This window comes from Meles meles, chromosome 16, assembly GCF_922984935.1.
Source record: "Meles meles chromosome 16, mMelMel3.1 paternal haplotype, whole genome shotgun sequence".
NCBI classification, from domain to species: domain Eukaryota; kingdom Metazoa; phylum Chordata; class Mammalia; order Carnivora; family Mustelidae; genus Meles; species Meles meles.
Genome location: NC_060081.1, coordinates 28969418 through 28988009, shown reverse-complemented (window position 1 = coordinate 28988009; position 18592 = coordinate 28969418). Strand labels below are relative to the sequence as shown.

General features: G+C 56.7%; 1 long non-coding RNA gene across 1 annotated transcript; it reads left to right on the top strand.

Moving 5' to 3' along the window:
* Positions 1–13376: 13376 nt before the first annotated feature.
* On the top strand, positions 13377–14885 carry LOC123927189. Its single transcript, XR_006815377.1, has 3 exons — positions 13377–13522; positions 14635–14741; positions 14836–14885. It is a non-coding gene; the product is annotated as an uncharacterized LOC123927189 (long non-coding RNA).
* The last annotated feature ends 3707 nt before the right edge of the window (positions 14886–18592 follow it).

Genomic DNA, 18592 nt, shown 5'->3' with positions numbered 1-18592 from the left:
GTTGATTGGCCATGTGGCCATGATGTCACAGAGTTTTTAAAACTTTGGACTGATGTATTGCTATATGCAAGACAAAAGGGCGGGGGGCACGTCCCAAGTGTCTGGACTACAAAACCTCACCACCTGAGCACACCGTGTAACCAGCACCGACGTATTAAGGGGCAGAGTGGGACCCACCCTCCAGGCCCTTCTCCAGAGTCTCCCCTCCTGGAGGGTCTGCGCCACCTGCGTGTGGCCTGATTTTGAACTTCAGGTCACTGGAGGCCCCTGGCCTCGACTCTCCTGCATCTGGCTTCTCTGGTCCCTCGGGATCACCGAGATGACGGCTTCTGTGTGTTCTGGGTCCCCTCCTCCTGTGGAGCCTGCCTTCCTGCAGAGGCGCCACGCCCTTCTGCCCCGTCTCCATGGGCAGTGCCATGGCAGGTGATGGCACGTGGGGCCCACGGCCCAGCCTTGTGCCACGCCTCTGCAGTGGCCCTTGGGAACACATTCCCTGCATCAACAGAGTGGCCGGGACTCCGGAAGCAGAGTGCACATCGCAGCGGCGACCATGGGGTGTGTCAGCGTTGAGCTTCAGTGCCGGGGAGGACGCAGCTTCTGCCTCTTTTGCCTGCTGCCTCTTCAGCCTCTTGCTTTTAAGTGTATGTGGAGTATTTTCCCACACATCTGGACCACACTAGGGGCGTGTGGTTTCCAAGGGCTCTGCAGAGGCTGCCTTTAATATTAAACACTGTATGCATACACACACTTAACCAAAGCTGTCACGAAACCACCCTGAGTCGCAAGGTTCGGGAGTGGGACTGGTTTGGCGGAGACTGAATTAGTGGGATCCACTGTCCTCTGTGGGGAGGGGAAGGCGGAGAGTGGTGGCCTCTGCGACACCCTCCTTCCTGCCCCATTATGTGGAAAGCTGCGCAATTAATCTTTGTCCACCTGCAAATCCTGGCAAAAGTCAGACACGCCGGCAGCGTCTTGAGAATTTTCTGCCACTTTTGTTCATTGGAATAATCGCTTGAGCCGGGGGCTCGGTGGCGGTGGGGAGAGCCAGGGCTCACTGTTTGGCACGAGCCAGATAAAACGGGCAGCGCATCCTGTTACCGGGGGCCTGGCTTGCATTGCATAATGGGAACCCGTTCGGGCAGCTCCCCAAGGTCTTGCCTTAAAAGTGCATTTGCTGATGGCTGGTGGAGGAGCGACTGGTGCTCTGGCTTCTGGAGGTCAGGCTTTGCTGCCAGAAACCCGTCCCTGTGCCCGAAATAGCCCCCGCACACATCTGAATCCTCTCAGAACTGATCAGAGGCTGGGCCAGGCGAGCAGGCTGGCGGCCCGCAACTGGCAGGAGAGTTGATCCCTGCTGGATCTGGGTTCTGACAGCTGGGCAAGTGCCCGGACTGCTCCCATCAGACAGCTCTTGGCTGGAGCAGGATTGGCTGCAAACTGGAGGGCCTGGTGATAAATTTGGGGTCCCTAGTTATATAATGATGAGGAGTTTCAAGATGGCAGAGCCTTGAACCGAGCTCAGTGCACAGTCTTGAGCCCGGCCATGTGAGGGCCGGCCAGGGCCCAGGAGACCCTTGGCTCTCCTTGGATCTTCTGGCTGGGGACGGGGTGCCAGGGAGCTCAGGCATGGGCATCTGCCAACGCTTCTCCTGAACTGCGAGAAATGATTGTGGGGCTCCCAGCACTAGTCACACAGGGCAGGGCTGTCCTCTCCTCTCTCCAGCGGCCCTGGGGGTGGGCCCCACCTTGCTCTCCTCTGGACCTTTGTTGGAGGGGCTTTAGGGAGGGGTGGGCAGGCTGTCATGAACAAGGCAACACTTTGGAGGCAAAGTAAAACAAAGAAATGTAACAGCCAGGAAAGGAAGGGCAACGATTTGTAGACCTTACAAAACATTCAGAAACACTACGAGCTGGAAGGGAACCCATGACCTTACTGACACTATCTGGCAGCTGCAGTAGCAGAAAGATTAATTTGTGGATTGCTCTGTTCACGCATCCCACAAATATTTCCCCAACGTGTGCCAAGTGCCAGGCCCTGAGTACGGCAGGGAACAAGGCAGCATCTGAGAAGCCCACAATGCTTCTCTGGCCACCCACCAGGGATGGGACAGAGCCTCCCTACACAGACACTTAGAGGTAGCCCATTATAAAACAAACCCCAGAAAACAGGAGGGATGTGTGTTTGTCTGGATTCTGAGTAGGGGTAGGAAGTGTTTGCTGAACAGAAAAGCCTGGAGTGAAATCAGAAAGGAAAAGACATTTGGATTGGGAAAAAGTAAAGATTAAAAAACCTTTTGATTAAAGAAATGTTTTTCCACTGAAAGGTAAACAGATTGGGAAAAAGAACTGTGATAAACACAACGGAGAATTTCTCAACTTTAAATACAAGGAGATGATGTCGGTGGGTGAGAAGAGGGGCCAGAGCGAGAAAGGAAACTTAACAAACAGCAGATATTAACTAATGGGGAAAACGTTCAGTTTTATGGGTAACCAGGGGAATGACCTGAAAATGGTAATTTTCCACTTTTGTCGAACCAGTGAAACAAACTGTTTTCTTCCCCTTGTAAGCGACCTTACCGACCACTGGCCCAGTACCTGGCGAGCTGGCATTTTTACGTGGTCTGGAGACGTGCTATAAGGAGACACAGAGGAAGTTGACGAAATCCGTCAAGCACCAGAGCAACTATTCTGTGCTTTCACTCAGGAATTCCAGGTCCAGCCCTCCGTGAACGGAGAAACGGGAACGTGGACGGGGTCTTACTGGTTGTGCAGTGGGGAGGGCGTGGGCCCGGCCTCTCTGGTGCCCCAGCCCTGCTGGGCCTGCACCTGCTGGTCTTTCCCACCCGCCGTGCTCCCGTCCCCACTTCACCCACACTGAGTGCAGGACTGAAGTGGGGCCCGTGCACGACGGACATGACTCACCAGGTGCGGAGGAAAAGCCATCTCACAGGCTGGCCCTGCTCGGGGTGACTTTCATGTACTGACTTACCGAGGCCCAGCTGTGTTTAAAGTCTTTATTTCATCCTTCTTAACCCCGTACTGCCGGCGACTGGCTCAGCCCGAGTGTCAGATAAGGGACCTGCTAAGCGATCATCATGCCTGATGCTTGGCGGCAACTCGCCTGCTGCCCACAATGCCGGGAGCCTTGGGGCTGGGCTGGGGAGTGGGTTTAAGGGGGAGCCCCAGGTGGCTGCCAGGAGCCCTGCCGGGGCAGCTGCATGATCGCCTTCATCCAAGGCATCCTTCCCTCTGATGTGTTCGCTTGCCCCTGGATTGCCCTTGGCACAGTGTTTCCAGCGTAGACAGACCCTGTTGGGAAGCTCCCAGTCACTCCTCATGGTGCATAAACCTGTGTGATCATGTTTTTAGGGCCAGACAGAGGGAGCTGTTAATTTCATGTGCAATTTAAGGGAGAGCTGTTTGCGGCCAAGTGAGACAGCCAGGACGATCTACCGCCTGGCCTGTGGGCTATCCGGGAAGTGGTTTTGTCTGTTTTCTTTTTTTAAACCGATGAGCCTTTTTCTTCCAGACATAGGAAGTGATGAGTGGCAGCTGACTACCTGTGTGTGGGAGAAGGGCCTTTGCGCTGGGAGCCCCAAAGAACTCCCTTGCAAACGTAACAGGCTCTGATTTTCTTTGGCTGACAAGAAAGACCACAGAGGGAGGGAACCAAGAGGTGTCAATGCCTAGGGCATGGTGGCCGTGGATGTACCCCTTGTGCTCCGAGGAATTTGATCCGCTCCTTAGGAACTGGGGGTTCATTCATTCCTTGCCCATTTGCCAATCTTTGGTCCCAGAGCTTTGACGCGTGTCTGAGGGTGGCCTCTCCCAGCCCACGTGCCCTGTGGAGGGTCCGCATAGCTCAGGTGCCCATGTGGGATGCTGCCTGGTCCAGCAGCACCTGTCTTTCTGGGACATGGACATGGCATGGGGGCGGGCCTGTGATCGGACCAGGCCGTGAGGGGGTTCAGCTTCCAGATGCCTGGGCCCGAAGCTCCTCCTGTCTGGCCCCTGGAAGTGATGCTTTAGGGAGCACAGAGCTCAGAGCTGAGAGAGAAAGCAGGTCCCAGCGACAGGGGTCACAGCGGGTAGAAGCTGGCCCAGGTCTGGGTTCTCAGAAGCACACCGAGTCAGCGGAAGCAGGCTGGGTTCCAGTTTCCAATCTCGTACTGCAGAAACAGGTGCAGGGCATGAGCAGTGAAGGAGTCCAGCACCTGCCCGGGGCCAGGCAGGGGGAGGCGGGTGAAGGAGCCCCGGGCTGGACCCGTTATCTAGGACGTCGTGGTCAGTCCCCAGGGAAGGCTGAGCGTTTCCGTGGAAAGATGCTCCTTCAGAGGCCTCGGTGGCGAGGGGTTCTTGCGGGTGGAGGACAAGCGTGCTGCTCCACTCCCTCCCGGTACCAGCCGGTCTATGAGGGCGGGGACGGGTGCGTGGCAGGGAAGCCATGAGAAGAGAAGTGGAAGCTCAGCTTCCAAGCGGAAGGGTGTTTCCAGGTAAGGTTTCTGATGCATCTGCATTTTTTCAAAATCTGTTCCATCAGGAGAGGTTACAAAAAGAAAAATCTGGTTTTCTGGAACATCAGGGGTGGAAAAGACCCTGCTCCTCGCAGATGGGGACCGCCGGTCGTGAAGTCGATAATCCGAAGGCTAAGCGGAGTTTGAGAAAGTCCTAAACCAGACTCAGGAGCAAAACAAATGTGTTGTCCCAGCGGCACAGAGGAAAGCTTCGGCTGGAAGGGAGAACGAGCCGTCCGCGGCCTTACCAGGTCTCGCGGCCTCTCACCCGCGCCCGTGCACCGTATGCGGCGTCTTCTGAGCCAGCATCGCATCATCTGTTAAAGGAAAAGTGGACATTTCTCAGTGCAATTAACTGAGTAGGAGGCCACGGTGTTGCTGACTGCCGGGAGTGGGGTGGGATCCGACAGGCGGGCTAATTGATGCTGGGTGCACGTTGACCCGACAAGGGCATGAAAGAACCTGGCACCACATGCCCTCGCTTGGCTCCATGGGGCGGGGTTCTGTGAGCTCATGCTGGACGTGGGTCCCAGCAGTCCCCCGAGGTCTAGATGCGGGTCCTCAGGGTCCCCCTTGGGTGAGCACGGCATCTCACCTGCACGTTCCCAGCCTCCTGCAGAGAACAGCTGGACGTCTCTGGAGGCTCCGTTATTTCCAGAACTGGATGCCCAGGCAGCAGGGTCCCTGAGCACCTGGGCTGTACATTCTGTCAGACCGTGCCTCACCTGGCGTGTGGGTGAGTGAGGCCGGACCTCCCACCCCGTGGGAAGGGGGCTGCAGCCGCTGTGCCTTCTGCTGGCCGACCCACGCGGCCAGAGGCCCCGTCTTGGCTCAAGACTGGGTTTCTCAGCCTACGAGCACTGGATAATTCTGGTTTAGGGTGTCTCTGCAGGATGCCCAGCATCGTCCTCGGTCTCTGCTCACTCCGTGCCAGTGTCAGCCCCTTCCCCAGTTGTGACAACCAAACACGCCTCCAGACATGGCCCAGGGTCACCTGGGGGCAGGTATTTCTTTGGCCAAGAACTGCAGCTCTAGATACAGGGCTGGTGTTGGTTCGGAAACTGGCCCCATCCACAAAAAGCAAGGAAAGCGTAGGTAGGTGCCGGTAAAGAAGCGGGGGCGCTGCCTTGTGAGGCCCGGCGTGGGTGGCCGGGAGACGAGGAGGGCCTGCCCTGCCTGCAGAACCTTGAGTTTGCAGAGAGGCCTGGACTGAGCTTGGCCACTGTTCGGCCCACGTGGTCTCAGGGCCACACGCCCTGTTCAGGCTGAGTCCTTGGGAAGCTCCAGATGGGGGGTGGGGAGGGAGGCTGGGCAGCGCCGCCGCCCAGGGGCAGCGGAGGGGTGAGGGGCCTCCGTTTCCTGGGCCTCCGTTGCCCGGGGGTCAGCTGGCGGGCGATGGCTCTAGGGGACCCCCTCGCGACAGCCGACCAGGGAGGAACATGTTTGAGTCTCCTCGTGGGTGTCTGTCCCGCCAGGCAGGGGGCAGTCTGCTGGCTTTCTATGAGGGGATAGGTCTGAAAGTCGCATAAAAGTGGAATGCCCGTGGCATTTGGGGGAAAAAAGAGAATGTCCCAGTTGTGCCTGCAAGGGGAGGCATTGGGAGCACTTTGCTGGCGGGTTGGTTCCCAGCGAGCCTGAGGGGACGGGTGCTGCCCCTCGAGGGTGCTGCCCTGAAAGAGTCCCACCATCTGGGCTGCAGATGGTTTTATCTGGACCTCACGTGAGGGGCGAGGCGTGTATGCTTGGCTCTCTGCATCTGCGCAATGTCTTCAAAAACCAGCCCTGGACACCCTGAAGACAGTAAGAATACTGGCCCTGGTTCCATCGTCTGCCTTCGTGTGTGTCTCTCTCCATCAGGGTGAAGCTCCGGGACTTAGCGTGGAGATGACCGTGGTCCCCACAAGGGAAGCAGTCTTGTCCCTTGTTGGGATCCACCCAGATGTGCTATGGATGATTTAAAAACCTAAGTGTGTGGGGCGCCTGGGTGGCTCAGTGGGTTAAGCCGCTGCCTTCGGCTCAGGTCATGATCTCAGGGTCCTGGGATCGAGTCCCGCATTGGGCTCTCTGCTCAGCAGGGAGCCTGCTTCCCTCTCTCTCTCTCTCTGCCTGCCTCTCTATCTACTTGTGATCTCTCTCTGTCAAATAAATAAATAAATCTTTAAAAAAAAAAAAAAAAAAACTAAGTGTGTGAAAATTACTCGCATTCCCTTTGCCTTTGTCCCTAGGCTTATCTCTTGGAACTCATGTTGTATGTCTCCCAAGGAAGCCTGTCCCTCCAGTAGCTTTATTCCTGGGTGGCGAGTGGGCCGCTGGGTGCATGTTGGCAGGGTGGGAATGTGCTGTGTATGGGACCCGGCAGAGCCAGAGACATGCCTCCAGCCCGGGAAGATGGGGGTCTGTGATGATTGAGTTGGGGCACCTGCTTGGTGCCCAGCACCCAGCGAGGAGATTGTGAGTTCCGTAATGCCCAGAAACGAGCCCAGCCTGTTTTCCTTTAGGTGATCAGTTACTAGTGTGCGTTTGGGATAGGGACGAAGGCCCCAGATGTTCACTGAATCACGTCGAGTTTACAGTGTGCAATGTTTCCTGTACTCACTCATGTACTCATGCAGCACACGTCTGCTTGTCCTGTGCCTGCCCCTGGACGTGGGTGGGGGTTGGGGGATGAGCAGAAGCCCCCTCGTTGGCTACCGTCACTGGTCTCACTGCAGGTCCTGCTGACGGGTGCAGGCACGTGTTCGGGGCAGCAGGACACATGGACATTTCTCATGCTTCCCAAGTCGGATGGTTGGGCTGTTGCCGATTTCTTTCACCGCTGTGCCAGGAGGTAGGGCCAGATCACGCCGTCAGTGTGTGTCACCCCGGCCGACTGACATCGCACCTGCCGTTCATCCATCGGCGGACTCTGGGTTCTTTCTGGGTCCTGGCTGTAGTGAACAGCGCCGCGGTGGACCTGGGAGTGTGGATGTCTTTGAGATCCCGATTTCCATTATTTTGGAGAAGTACTGGAAGTGGGATTGCTGGATGCTGTGGTCAGTGGTGGCCGCCGGCGGCTGGAGTGGGGAGTGGGGAGGTGCCGTCTGCGGGAGCGGAGCTGCGGTGGTGCAGGACGACTGTGTTCCAGGGCTCTGCCACCAGGCGCTGCAGTCGGCGCGGCTGGGCACCTGGAACTTGGTGGGAGAATAGGTCTCCTGCTGCGCGTTCTTTCTGCAGTTATAAAAAGCTGTTTTTGCAGTGCCTCGGGGTGGGCCGAGGTGAAGGCCGGGATGGATTGGGGCTCTGCGTGGCTGATTCGGCCACCAGAGGGTTCCCAGGAGAGGGCTCCCGAGCCTCTCGGGGGCTGAGCGTGTGTGTCCTTCTGGTTCCTTGTTTGGTTCTGGTGTTGGCTCCATGGACACTCAGACAGTCATTCAGCATTTTCGAGCTTCTTAGCGTTAGACGTCGCTCTCACAGGGACTAACGTGGTGCTTCCTGTCCTGGGAGCTCGAAGCCCGGGGCCGGAAGAGCCCTCGCCCGTGAAGGGAGAACTTGAGCTTGGCGAGGGTACCATGAAGACCGCAGGGCTGGGATGGACAGGAGACAGGGTCAACCTGGAGGCTCTGGCCTCTTCCAGGGGCTGGGGCGGGGACACTTGGTAACTCCTCGAGTCAGACTGGGGGCGGGGTCCTGTGTGCATCCTGTGGGTGGAGGCCAGGGATGCTGGCCAACATACTACAGTACCAGGATGCCTCAATACAGAATTATCCGCACAACGTGTTCCTCGTGCAGAGCTTCAGAAAGCCCGGCTTTAGCTGAGTTCCAAAAGATGAATAGGAACCAAGTACACGAAGAGGGAAGCAAGTTTCCCATGCCAAGGTCCTGTGGTGGGGGGAACATGGCTGAACAGGAACTGGAAAAATGGCCATGTGGCTGGAGGGGTGGGCACCGTGCTTTGAGAAAGGGACATGTGGGTGGGAGACTTTGGGGAGTGGCCTCTGGTCTGGCCGGTGCGCTTGCCTTGTCGGCCCCCAGCTTCGTACTCACTGGTTCCTCCAAGGTCCCAGACACCAGCGTCCTCCATGAGGCAGTGTGACCTGGCTGGTTAAAAACTACAACTAGCCTCACTGCATATTCTCAGAGAGAGAGGTGTGGGGTGGGGGCGGGGCGGGGTGAGGGCTCTGTGGTCTCAACGGGGGTTGATTGAGGTCGGAGATCTCTGACATTTATTTAACTCTGCAAATTACACCTGTTAGTGTCCTGGGAAACGAATCTAGTCTGCTCGACAACCTAGGGAACTGCAGCTTCCCTGGGGAGCACAGAGCGGAAGCACAGCTGATCCCGTGAATTCTGAAGGTGATCACTTTTTCACCAAAAATGCCACAGTCATCGCAGCCATTTTGCTTTTCTCTTTTTCCAGGTCTTCTAAAATGTAGGACTTTGAAATGCTGATGGTGCTAAGATTCTCTTAGCAGATTTAGAAATATGAACAGTTGTACGTGTGCATGTGTGTGTGCGTGCATGCATGTATGTGCTTATGTGTGTGCATGTGCAGGCAAGTGTGTGTGTGTCGGTGTGCATGTGGTTGCACGTGTGCCTGTGGCTGTGTGTACACACACGTGTGCATACCTGTGTGTGCATCTGCACAGATAATTGCATACATGCACATATGCATGCACATGCGTAGACGTGCATATGTACACGTCTGCATAAATGCGAATGTATGCACATGTGTGCAAGTGCACGTACATACATTTGCATGCACATGTGTATGTATGCGCATGTAGGTGCATGTGGGCATGTGTGTGCGTGCATGTTGTGTGTTTGCATGTGTGTATGCAAGTGTGGTTGTGTGCATGTATGTTACTGCGTGTGCATACACGTGTGCATACATGTGAATGTGTGTGCGCATTTGCATGCATGTGTGTGTGTGTGCATGTGCATATATGTGTGCGAACGTGGGGATTTCTACCCAGAGCGAGTTGATCTGGGAGACGCTGTGTGACTTCCTGACTCTTGACCATGCTGCACGCTGACACCTCCACGCAGACCGTGTGGAGAACACAGGGCTCCTGGCTCTGTTGCGTCTGGCTATTGCCACGACTGGATGGTACAGCCGCACACTGGTGTCCCTTGACAAAGGCTGGTCCACGTGAAATGTCACATGGTGACATGGTGTGCCCCTCAGGATGAGTCCTGGGGTTCATGATAGGCCCCCTCTTCCATACTTGGGACCCCGTCCTGTGTGTCCCTGCAGTAGGTGAGGCCCTGGTATGGGCTGAGGCAAGACGCAGCTGTGCACTGAGTAGCTTCGTTCCCAGAGTCCCACACCCCTTCCGGACGGGGGCGCGTGCCAGCCACACAGTGCGGTGCCTTCCCCCCTGCCTCTCCTCAGGGTAGGGTTCCGGACAGAGCACTCACCCACAGAGCGAGACAGGAAAGCACGAGGAGGAGGCGGCCCAGCTGTGTTTCAAGTGCGGGGAGGAGGCTGGAGGCTGGAGGGAGGCTGGGGAGGTGAGACGTGAAGGCTGGGGAGGCGAGACGTGGAGGCTGGGGAGGCGAGACGTGGAGGCTTGTCTCCACGGAACATGCTCTTCCTGAGCACATATCTGGTGAGCTCCGTGTGCAGGGCAGGACGCAACATGAGTCAGTGTCGTCCCCTTGATGCGCTGGCCAGGCTGTCGGGAGGTCGGGTCACCTAGGTGCATCCCTCAGATACAGACACTGGGCCCCAGCGCGTGTGGGGTTGACCCATGAGGGCGAGAGGTGGGTTCAAGTCCACCTGGGGAGCCCCACGTGTCCACCCACGCCTGCTGCCCAGCATGCCCCTCGCCTCCCAGCATCCGAATGTTAATAAAGGTTGGTAGAGGCAGGTGGGTGCCAGGAGTGGGCAGGGTTCCCCGCGACATTGAGCTGTCTGGGAATGGACCGGAATTGCCCAGGTGTCCTGCTGTCCACGTTGAGAATGATCCCTGGCATGATTCTGGGGTGCTGGGGAAAAGGCAGGGTCAGTCCCCCTCCTCGGCTTGGCCTCTGCTGGAACTCTCCAGCATTCCTGTGTCAGCCTGACATGATGAAGGTTTGGAGGCTCCTTGTGCAGGGATGGCCTCAAGTGCCCACGCCCTCCACATTTGCGGATTTGTGGGGAGAGACCTGTGCAGTGGGGTGAGTCTGAGCACCGGAACAGCAGTGCGTTGAACACAGAATACAGCAACACGCTGATTCTGATGTTTGGGTCCCCTTGACGCTGTTGTGTGTCCCGGGCCCAACAGCCCCTGTGCCCAGAGGCGGTGACTAGCTGAACCAGCCGGTGTGCACGTGGGTCGAGCCACCAGCTCCACCAGGCCATCTGAGCTCATTCTAGATTCCTGAATGGGGACCATGCGTCACATGGACTGTGGCTGTCCTGGGTCCTGGTCCCCAGCGAGGCTGTGGGGCAGACGAGTGGCCTGCCTGTGTAGGGGCCTGGTTAGCAAAAAGAAGTTACTTGAAAACCCCGGATATAGGGGCGGGCCAGGCCAGATAGCCCTATTCAGTCAGAGGGGTGTGCATATATTAACTGTGGTAGGTTGAAATCCGATTGGCCACCTGTGTGTGGGCCGGGCTCCACCACCACTATAAAAGATGGTCTGTGAGGCTGGAGTGGGGAGGTTTTTTTTTTTTTAGCAAGAGCAGCGGCGCCACCACAAGCGGCGCCGCCCCGTGCACCGCCCAGAGCAGCAGCAGCAGTGGCCGGCGCCGCTGCCAGTGACGCCGCCCTGAGCCAGAGCATCAGCAGCAGCAACAGCAGCAGCGCCGCCGCAAGCAGCCACGCCACCTCGGGCAGCGCCGCCATCAGGAGCAGCCTCTCAGGAGCCAACGGTGCAGCCACACCGGGAGTGGGTCTGTGGTATGGTGAGGGTGAGGTAGGGAGCCTCCAGGAGGGACCCCAGCGACTGGGAGGCGGTGGTCCCCAGCAAGACTCGGGCACCTACCGGTCAGTTTGGTTTCTAATGCAGGTTGGTTTCTAATGCAGGTTGGTTTCTGATGCAGTTTGGTTTCTGATGCAGTTTGGTTTCTGATGCAGGTTGGTTTCTGATGCAGTTTGGTTTCTGATGCAGTTTGGTTTCTGATGCAGTTTGGTTTCTGATGCAGTTTGGTTTCTGATGCAGTTTGGTTTCTGATGCAGTTTGGTTTCTGATGCAGTTTGGTTTCTGATGCAGTTTGGTTTCTGATGCAGTTTGGTTTCTGATGCAGTTTGGTTTCTGATGCATGGCGCGAAATAAAACTTTGCTTGATTTTCGCTTTGTATCAGTCTCGTTCCTTTGATCACGGACCCTAACACCTGCCACATGAGTACCCAAGCCTCGTGACCTTTGGTATATGCAGACTACGTCTGCCATAGATCTTTGGGGCATTTCAAAGAGGCTCATTGCAATTAATTCCTCTCTGTTGGGGAAATAGCGAACTCGAGACATGGAGGGAGAGAGAGGAGCTCACAGTGTGCCCCACCCCTAGCCAGGGCCTGCTTTCCTGAGGTCACGGGATGATGGTCGCTCTGCTGTCAGCACCTGGAGGGAGACCACAGAGGCGTTTATAGCTGGAACCTGACCCAGCACGTGTTCCACTTACCTCTGTGGGAAAACCCATTTGTCCTTGCCCACTGCCGCTTCCCTGGGACAATGTGCGAGATGCTGGACAGGCTTCAGGATAGCCAGATGTCCCCGGGCCTGCAGGTGCCAGTCCTGGAGGATGGTTTTGGAGGGATCATGGTGCCCTGAGGCTTGGGGGATCCGTGATGGAGGCTCTGTCTGTGCCGTAGGCCCGGGAGACCTTCCTGGAGGAGCTGGGATGCCAAATTGGGACTGAGTGCATGGGCATCTCCAGGCTGCTCTAACACATCACCGTGTGTTGGGTGGCTTCAACGACAGATGTGGTCTGTCCTGTGACTCTGGAGGCTCTTCGACTCTGGGAAGTCAAGGTGTGGGCGGGGCTGTGCTCCCTCTGGAAGTCACGGGGGAGGGTCCTTCCTGCCTCTCCAGCTTCAGGGACAGCCAGAGGCCCTGGCGACCCCTTGGCCTGGTGACCTTCCCTTGGGCCCCCACATCCCTCAGCACGCGACCTCCTCCCCATGGCTGAGAGGACACTGCCTCCAGATTTCCCTCTTCTCACGGGGGCACCGCTCACTGGATTGGGGCCCACCCTAACCTGGCACGGCCCACCCTAACCTGGCGCGGCCCACCCTAACCTGGTGTGGCCCACCCTAACCTGGTGCGGCCTCCTCTTCATTCGGTCACATCCACAAGGACCATATTTGCAGAGGACGGACGTCCTGAACTTCCAGATGGACCTGAACCTGGGGAGATGTTGTTAACACAGCGTCCTGCCCCTCCCTGCATGTGGAAGGGGAGCAGAGGGAGAGTGGCTGGCACCCAGAGAAGGTGTACCCTTTCGTTCTCTGAGAGCTTTGGGCCATGGATCTCTCTAGAAGGCCATCAAATAGGGAGATACGGGATCACCGGTGAGCTTTTCTCTTCAATGTAGAGGAAGCAGCTCAGTGAGTCCTGGCTTCTGACACTGGGCTCACGGGGCACGGGCAGGGCCAGAGTCTGCCGGGGCCTCAGATCAGCCGCAGGAGCTCTGTGCCCCTCCCCCCGGGCCTCTGCAGAACCTCAAGGAGACAGGCGGACAGGAGCTGTGCCCGTTTTCAGGCAGAGTCAGCCAGCAGAAAAGAGGACAGTGGGCTTGGGGGTTCGGGGGCCTCCTGGCATCACTCCTGTGTGGATCACTCCTGTGTAGATCACACACTGTCCTGTGTGGGTCACAAATAAGGGGGGTCACTGAAAAGAGCAGCCTTGGCTTTCGTGTTCCTCACACGGAGTCTCTTGAAGCTGATCAGGGGACCCCGACGTTCCCAGGGTCCACATCACATCCGCATGAGGAAAACCCACAGACACACTTCCCATCACGTGTGAAGCTGCTCTTTTAAATCCCGTGAATGTTCCCTTACCTGCAGACCGCAGTGCCTCGGAATTTCTCTTTTCTGACAAAAGGTGAATGAGGAGTAAGACTGTGCAGCATCGGTGGGGGGGTCGTGTGTGTTTCAGGAGGGATAGGAAGTTCGGACTGGCAGCGGCCTATGGTGTCAGTGTGTCTGGGACCGAAGGAGCAGGTGTGGAGAGATAGAGTTTGTGTCTCGCACTAAGTGCAAAGGCCCGGGAGCGCTGGCTCAGGTTGGGGAGAGGCATGCACAGGAAGGCGGGTGCCGTGCTCTGTCCACAGGCGCGTCCTGGGTGTATGAAGAGATGCAGGTGCTGGTCTTCTCTGCTCCATGCGGCTCTTTCCGTGAAGCAGCCGCAGCCATGAGCTCTGTAGGGCTGCCTCTGTGAGTGTCAACTGTCTTGGTCAGGAAATTACCAGAAAACCTCGACAAGGCCTTTGCTGCTGTCACAGCTGTTTCATCGGACAGCTTGAACCTACTTTTCCACTGTGGTGCCTGGTCCACACAACGCCGTGTCCCCACACGCCCACTGCCCCATGGTGATGGCGCCATTGCCAGCCCGTCAGACATCAAGTGGCTGCTTTTCTGAAGATCCAGACAGACCCCAGAGGGACACCGAGCAGGGGGGACTTGCTGTAACGATGCCATCCCCTTCTGTTTCCAGACAGCAACTTGAGGGGACAGATACAGTGAAGGGACGAGGTCACCCCTTTCCATTCCTCTCGTGAAATCTTTGTGTAGGTGGTCGTGAGGGTCCCTTCCAGACCCCTCCCATGAGTGACTTGTTTTAGGAAGGGCTTTGCCCAAAGTTGAGCGTGTGGAAGGTTTCCGTGAATATGTATCAGAAACATAAATGAGTGAGTGACAAGTTTTGAACTATATTGGCTCACTCATGTAAAACTGCATGCATAACAGAAAGCTAGATGAGAAAAAAAAAGGATTATTCTCATGAAATACACAATTCTCTCTCCAATGTGCCATGTGGTTTCCGAGCGCCATGGAAATGCAAGCCTGTTTGTTGTCTGGGCCAGTTGGAGGGGGTGGGTGGGCGCCCGAGCATGTCACAATATATGGAGTAAATGACCATCTTCCTACGATTCCGCATAAGGAAGTGTAATCAGTATTAAAATTACACTGACTATAAAACTTGTCTCCTTGGCCCAGAAGGCTTCTAGGAATCCTGGAAGGTGCCGTGGCTGCCCAGGGAGCAGGCTGTGGGCTCGGCGTTGCTGCGTACGGGGTGAGCGGACTTCTTCCCGGAGCGTTCTGGGGTGAGAGCATTTTACGTATTAGGTCACATGAATCAGTCACAAAAAAATGAGTGGCTTTTCACTTCCTTGCAAGAAAAATTTATTTGGTTTTCAGTGGCAAGAAGATGTCACCAGACACAAGGCATGTTGCTTCTTATGACTTGTCATCGCAGTAATCCACCAGCATATGAAGGACCGAGAAATGGCCGGCGGCAACGACCTGGCCGTTCCTGCTGCCGCCTTCCTGTGTGTTATTTCCAGATGACTGGTTTGTCCACTGCGGCTTCACCACCTGGAAGGCTTGGGACTCGCCGTGGCCAGATGAGAGTGGCCATCCTGCTCCTTCTCTCCCTCAGGGGTCCCGCCACAGAGGGGGAGGGGGTGGCCCTTCGGGCCCTGGGGGTGCTGCCTGGCCCCGTCCGCTGGAAGTCTAGTTTATCTGAGAGATCCATGTGCCCAGAAGCCACGTGAGGAAAGACCGTGACATTTGACCGTGTGACACTTAATGTTCCTGACTGTCGAAAGCGTACCACTCAAGTTTTCCAGAAAAAAATAGGCACTTGGGGAAAATGTCTTTACTATATTGGACAGTGCTTTAATAAGTAAAGTTCTTTTTAGAATCAATGAGAGGAGACCAGGGGCTCATATTGGTGCAGACGGCGGGGAGGGGTAGTTGAAGAAGCAATGGCTTCAGGCACCCGCGGTTCACGGAGAAGGGTTTTAGCTGCTTGAGCCGACTTCCAAAGGTGCTCACGTGCACCACGACGCCGATGAAAACCGTGATGCACCCTTTCTCTAACTGGGTTGGCAGGGAGGAAAAGGGGGTGCGGGATGCGGAGGTGTGGGGCTGTTGGCCCTTGTGCAGGTGGCTGGTGGAGGTTTACGGTCAAAATTCCAGAGGTCATTTGACAGCGTCGGCTATGGTGCTGTGGACACAGCCCGTGGTCCCACAGCACCTCCAGAAACTTACCCCGCAGGTGCTCCCAGGCAGCCGTCTTCACCAGCGGGTTCTGATCACTGGAACTGGAGACGAGACCAGTGTTCATCTGCCAAGAACAGTCTCAGCTCGGGGCACCTGGGTGGCTCGGTGGGTTAAGCCTCTGCCTTCAGCTCAGGTCATGGTCCCAGAGTCCTGGGATCAAGCCCCGCATTGGGCTCTCTGCTCCGCTGGGAGCCTTCTTCCTTCTCTCTCTCTCTCTCTGCCTGCCTCTCTGCCTTGTTGTGATCTCTTTCTGTCAAATAAATAAATAAAATATTTAAAAAAAAAAAGAATAGTCTCAGCTCGTACGGAGCAGGAAGCCAGGTGGCCTTCATGGTTTGAGGGGGTGGGATCTTATGAGCCGCTGTGGGATTTTGACTAGTTGTTCATGTCATGTGAAAAAGCAAATTCGCAAGATGTGTATTTGTTGGGGACTCTCTTGGCTGGTGTCTGTGCTTGTATATGTCCATGGAGCGTTTTCAGAGGGTATAAGAGAAGCTGACACGCCTCTGTGGAGCAGGGGTGGGGAGCCGGATGAGAAGGGGGTGTTTACTTCCTACCTTAGACGGTTTACGTGACTCTGAATTGGTTTTTAATGAAATTGCTAATTTAAACAGCAGTTTGCTGAAGGAGGAAGTGAGGCTTTTCTAGGCGGTGCCGGCGGTGGCCTGAAGTCCCGTTATACTCTGTAAGTAGTGGAAATAGTCACGTGCCTCATGCGTTTTGATTCACGCCCGTGTGGGTCACGACATGCTGGGTGGCCTAGAGCTTGAGGGGTGGGCAGGCGGGCGATGTGCTTCCCGGCCCCCCTGGGCATGCACAGCTGCAGTGTCCGCAAGACCATGAGCGGAGGTGGTCATGAGGCAGTCCACCCCTCGCTCTCGGGTGCGATGAGACTAGAGCCCCCCCTTCTCCCACGTCCACCGTCTCTCCCCTGTGCCAGTCCCTGTGAAGGCATCAGAGGTGGGGGTGTGTTTGCCTCCCGGAGATCCTCACTCACATCGGCCGACCCTGGATGGTCGCTTTGGACTGTGTGTCACCAGAGCAGCCGAGCTCTGGCTGCAGTGACAGGAAGAGAGTCTCATCCCACAGCCCCACCCCAGTGCCCCAGGGCATTGTCACTTGCCACACCGGCGGGGGTGCCACGGCTGTGCTGTGGCCCCATGGTGCTGCCTGGACAAACCCGTGTGGGTACGGCACACGCACGCCCTGGCAGGACGCCCCCGTCCCCATGATCAGGGTCACCACGTGCAATGCCTTGTGAATTTGCTTTTTTCACTTAAGATTAGTTATTGATCGAAGTTCCACGGCCGTTCATAGAGTAACGCCTTGTTGCATTTAGTGGCTGCTGGTGTCTTGCCCTGTGGGTCTCAGTACTTGGCTATAGCAGCTCCCGCCAGAGAGGGCACAGGGAGTGGGAGTTTCCTAGTGGGGATGACCTGGGGCATCCAGGAGTGTATCCGCAGAATCCATTCCCAGAGTCAGAATGGCTGGGTCCAAGGCTGTGTGCATTTTCCACCCTGGTGGACGTTGTCAGTGGCCATCAAAAACATCCGCTCCTGACCCTCGCTGCAGGAGAGATCTCTGCCGGCTGGGCGGTGGGGAGGGCTCTATGCCTCCGTCCCCCCATGCTTGGTCCGGGTGCACCCTGCCATGACCGCTTCTACACCATCCCCAGAGTCCTCCTTCTCCTCCTCCTCCTCCTCCTCCTGTCTTCCCCTCCGCTGGGACGACCTCACGCCCCCACCGCTGCCCGAGTCCATTGCCCACAGCAGTCCCAGGGACCATTTAAAAAGCATGAATCTTCTGGTGTTCCTGTCCGACCTGGCTCCATTGCGCTTGGCAAACCCAGGCACACCCTCACCATCTGGCCTGGCCCCAGCACGTTTCCCCAGTCTCTTCGTGCCCCCCACCTGGTCCTGTCTATTCCTCACACTTGTCCAGCTTGTCCCCAGGAGCTGGAATATTCTCCCCAACTCTGGCCACGGCTGCCTTTTGTCCTTTTGTCGTCCATATCTCGGCCCATGCCCACCCCCGGGGTGAGGCCTGGTGTCAGCCCTTTTGCTGTTTTCATATCTTCTAGTACTAATCTACATCTGAAACCATCTGGCTTCACTATTTCTCTCCCCGCCTGGACCTCGAGGCCTGGCTGTCATCCTTAGCGGTGTCTGGCTAGAGGGGCCCTTGGTCAGCATTTCTCGAGGGCAGGCATAAACTCTTCCAAGAGAGCCGAGACTGTAGGCCCCACATGGGACCGTGCTGGTGTCTGTCTGCTTTCCTGCCATGTATCTGCAGAGCCAGGTCAGGGGCCGGGCACTAGTCGGCCCCAAGAAGCTCTTCCCTGATGGGCAGAGGCCGGTCCTCGGTGGTAACACAGACACACCCAGAAACTATGCCATCCATGCTGAACAGGGACAAGACCTTCCCACGTGCTGCCATTACTGTTCTGAGTGCCTCAGAGCCTGCTGGAATGTAGGCATGTCTTAGGGCCTCCCTGGGGAGAGGTCGGAGTGCAGAGCCAAGTCAGCGAAGTAGCGGAGGAAAATCCCACATTTCCAGGCACTGAGCTGCCCCGTGGCTGTGGGCTCAGAGCCACTGGGGCTGGCTGTGTCTGTAGAGAACCCAAGGCTTCCCGTGATGCCAGCCCACCAGGCGGGGATCCTGATATGGGGGGAGGGGTGCAGAGCACTGAGCCCACCTGCGTGGGGTCAGAGTCCCCATTGCAGCCATCCCATGGGACCCTCTGAGCCAAGAGGTGGGTACCTCCGCATTCTTCATCCTCTCTGACTGCAATTTGGGGGGGTGAGGTGGTTCTTGATGTGTCCCAGGGGCCAGCAGCCATCGTGGGTCTCAGCGTCATCTGCTGGGCTGTGTGCCCTCAGACTGGCTTCCC